Source organism: Molossus molossus, unplaced genomic scaffold (genome assembly GCF_014108415.1).
Source record: "Molossus molossus isolate mMolMol1 unplaced genomic scaffold, mMolMol1.p scaffold_m16_p_17, whole genome shotgun sequence".
Lineage (NCBI taxonomy): Eukaryota > Metazoa > Chordata > Mammalia > Chiroptera > Molossidae > Molossus > Molossus molossus.
Genome location: NW_023425352.1, coordinates 44,351,569 through 44,356,120, shown reverse-complemented (window position 1 = coordinate 44,356,120; position 4,552 = coordinate 44,351,569).

The window sequence follows — 4,552 nt, the reverse complement described above, 5'->3', positions numbered from 1 at the left end:
CCTTTGCCAATTTTTTAATTGGGTTCTTTGTCTTCCTTTTGTTCAGTTGTATGAACACTATATATATTGGAAATGAACCCCTCATCTGATATATCATTGGTAATTATGCTCTCCCATACAGTGGGTTGCCTTTCCATTTTGATGATTGTATCTTTCGCTGTGCAGAAGCTTTTGAGTTTGATGTAGTCCCATGTGTTCATTTTCTCCTTTGTTTCTGTTGCCTTAGGTGACGTATCAGTGAAAATTCTGTTGCATATGATGTCTGAAATTTTGTAGCCTACATTTTCTTTTAGGATTTTTATGGATTAATGAGTCACATTTAAGTCTTTTATCCATTTGGAGTTTCTTCTTGTGTATGGTGTAAGTTGATGGTCTAGTTTCATTTTTTTGCATGTAGCTGTCCAATTTTCCCAGCACCATTTATTAAAGAGGATGTCTTTACTCCACTGTATGCGCTTTCCACCTTTGTCAAATATTAATTGAGCATATTGCCTTGGGTCCATTTCTGTGTTCTCTGTTCTGTTCCACTGGTCTATATGCCTGTTCTTTTGCCAGTACCAGGCTGTTTTGATTACAGTGGCTTTGTAGTATAACCTGAAATCCGGTAATGCGATTCCTTCAACTTTGTTCTTCTTTTTCAAGATTGCTGTGGCTATTCGAGGTCTTTTTGGTTCCATGTGAACTTTTAAAGTATTTGTTCTAGTTCTGTGAAGTATGTCATTGGTATTTTGATGGGAATCGCATTGAATCTATAGATTGTTTTGGGTAGTATGGACATTTTAATGATGTTAATTCTTCCAATCCATGAACAAGGTATGTGCTTCCACTTTTTTATATCTTCCTCTATCTTTTTTTAATGACCTGTAGTTTTCTGCGAATAGGTCCTTTATTTCTTTGGTTAAGTTTATTCCTAGATATCTTAATTTTATTGCTGCGATGATAAATGGGATTTTTTTTTTTTTTTTTTTAGTTTCTCTTTGTGTGACGTCATCATTAGTATATAAGAGTGGCATTGATTTCTTGACGTTAATTTTGTATCCTGCTTCTTTGCCAAATTCATTTATTAAGTCTAGTATATTTTTGATGGAGTCTTTAGGGTTTTCTATGTATAATATCATGTCATCTGCAAATAATGATGGTTTCACTTCCTCCTTTCAAATATGGATCCCTTTTAGTTTTTCTTCCTGTCTGATTGCTGTGGCTAAGACTTCCAGTGCTATGTTAAATAAGAATGGTGAAAGTGGGCATCCTTGTCTTGTTCCTGTTCGTAAGGGAAATGCTTTTAATTTTTGCCCATTGGTTATGATGGTGTCTGTAGGTCTTTCATATAAGGCCTTTATTATGTCGAGATATGACCCCTCTATTCCCAGATTGCTGAGCATTTTTATCAGAAATGGGTGCTGGATTTTGTCAAATGATTTTTCAGCGTCTACTGATCATATGATATTTATCTTTCATTTTGTTTATGTGGTGTATCACATTTATTGATTTGCAAATATTGTACCAGCCTTGTATCCCTGGGATGAATCCCACTTGGTCATGGTGAATAATTTTTTTGATGTATTTCTGGATTTGATTTGCTAGTATTTTGTTCAGGATTTTGGCATCTATGTTCATCAGGGATATTGGTCTGTAGTTTTCTTTCTTTGTAGTGTCTTCTTCTGATTTTGGAATTAGAATTATGCTGGTTTTATAAAATGAGTTTGGAAGTCTTCCTTCTTCTTGAATTTTTTGAAACACTTTGAGGAGAATGAGTATTAGTTCTTCTTTGAATGTTCGGTAAAATTCCCCTGTGAAACCATCTGGACCTGGGCTTTTGTTTGCTGGAAGAGTCTTGATTACATCTCCAATTTCTTTTGTTGTTATTGGTCTGTTCAAGTTTTCTATATCTTCCCGGTTCAATTTTGGGAGACTATGTGTTTCTAGAAATTTGTCCATTTCATTTAGATTGTTGAATTTGTTGCCGTATAATTGTTCATAATATTTGTTAACAATCCTTTGTATTTCTGTGGTGTCAGTTATTATTTTTCCTCTTTCATTTCTGATTTCGTGTATTTGGGTTCTCTCTCTCAGTTTCTTGGTGAGTCTAGCTAAGGGTCCATCAATCTTGTTTAACTTTTCAAAGAACCAGCTCTTTGTTTCATTGATCCTTTGAATCGTTTTTTTTGTTTTGTTTTGTTTTGTTTTTTGTCTCTATGTCATTTATTTCTGCTCTGATCTTTTCTATTTCCTTCCTTCTACTTACTCTGGGTTTTTGTTTTTTGTTTTTCTTTCTAGTTCTTTAAGTTGTGAGGTAAAATAGTTTATTAGAAATTTTTCTTGCTTCTTAAGGTAGGCCTGTAGTGCTATGAACTTCCCTCAGAACTGCTTTCGCTGCATCCCATAGAGTTTGTGTTGTTGTGTGTTCATTTTCACTGGTTTCAAGGAAGTTTTTAATTTCTTCCTTGATCTCCATAGTAATCCATTCATTGTTCAATAACATGCTATTTAGCCTCATGTTTTCAAATGTCGTTGCATATTTTTGTTGCAATTGATTTCTAGTTTTATGCCATTATGATCTGAGAAGATGCTTGAGATGATTTCAATCTTCTTGAACTTGTAGAGACTTAGCTTGTGCCCTAACATGTGGTCTATCTTTGAGAATGTCCCATGTGCACTTGAGAAGAATGTGAATTCTGCAGTTTTGGGGTGTAATTCTCTGTAGATATTTATTAAATCCATTTAATCTAGTTCATTTAGAGTCTGTGTTTCCTTGTTAATTTTTTGTTTAGATGATCTATCCAGTGATGTCAGTGGGGTGTTGAAGTCCCCTGCTACGATTGTATTGCTGTTGATTTCTCCTTTGAAGTCCTCCAGAAGATTTTTAATATATTTTGGTGCTCCTATATTGGGTGCATATATGTTTACCAAGATTATATCTTCCTGTTGGATAGATCCTTTCAATATTATGTAGTGGCCTTCTTTGTCTCTAGTTATGGTCTTCATTTTGAAATCTGTTTTATCAGATATAAGTATTGCTACCCCAGCTTTTTTTTGCTTTTCGTTTACTTGAAAGATTTTTTTTTTCATCCCTTCACTTTCAACCTATGTGAGTCTTTTGTTGTGAGGTGGGTCTCTTGTAAACAACATATATGTGAGTCATGCTTTCTTCTCCAGTCAGCTACTCTGTGTCTTTTGATGGGAGCATGCAAACCATTCACATTTAAAATGATAATTGATATGTACTTATTTTTGCCATTTTTGTTTATGGTGGTTATATTGTTCTTCCTATTTCTTCTACTAATTACAGCAGTCCTTTTAGCATATCTTGCAGTGCTGGTTTGGTGGTAATATATCCCCTTAGCCTTTTATTTATTTTTTATTTTTTGGTCTGAAAAGCTCTTTATTTGACCTTCTATTTTGAATGGTAGCCTTGCTGGATAGAGTAGTTTTGGATTCAAATCCTTGTTTTTCATGACCTTGATTACTTCATGCCATTCCCTTCTGGGCTGTAGTGCTTCTGTTGAGAAGTAACCGGAGGCCTTATGGGATTTCCTTTGTAGGTAACCTATTGATTATCTCTTGCTGCCTTTAGGATTCTCTCTTTGTCTTTAATTTTTGGCATTTTAATTACTATGTGTCTTGGTGTGGGCCTGTTTGGATTCTTCTTACTTTGGGCTCTCTGTGCTTCTTGAACTTGAATGCCTTCTTCCTTCATCCAGTTAAGAAAGTTTTCTGTCACTGTGTCTTCAAATATATTCTCTAACCCTTGCCCATTTTTCCTCTTTGGGGACTCCTATGATGCAAATGTTATTACGTTTCCAGTTGTCTCACAATTCTCTTAAGCTGTCTTCCTGTTTTTAAATTGTTTTTTCCTTTTGGTTTTCTGATTGGTTTTTTTTTCTACCCTGTCTTCTAATTCACTGATCCAGTCCTCAGCTTCCTCTCCTCTACTGGTTAGTCCTTCCAATGTGTTCTTAATTTCTGCTATGTCATTCTTCATTTCCACTTGGTTGGTTTTCAATGTTTATATATCTTTACTCATGGTGCTGATGTCCTTACTCATGCTGTTGAGCTTCCTCAAGATCATGACTCTGAACTCTACCTCTGATAATTTGCTTAACTGCATTCCATTTAGCTCATTTTTGATAGAGTTTTCTTATTCTTTCATTTGGGATTTGTTTCTTTGTTTCACCATTTTGGCTATCTCAGTGGGTTTTGGAGCCTGCCAAATTTTCCTTGTGGGTGTTGGTGTTCTGCTGTTTGTGGCTCCTTCTACTGGGTTTGGATGAGCCTGGGTGGGCCCACGTTAAACACCACTGCCATGTCTTACTTTCCTGGGTAGATTTGGAAGCCCAGGAATGGTTCAGTTATCCTGTAGCTTTTTCCTGGAGGCTAGTAGTCTCAGTTTCTCAGTGCCTTGGAATGTAGCCCTGGTGTTCTGCATAAGAGGATTTCCAGAGGGTGGGATAGATGCTGGTTATTAATGAGCCTCACTTTGCATTTCTTTGCCTCACCTGGGAAAGGCTGAATTTCGGGTGGGTGGGTGGGGGACTGCTGCTTTTCCCCACAC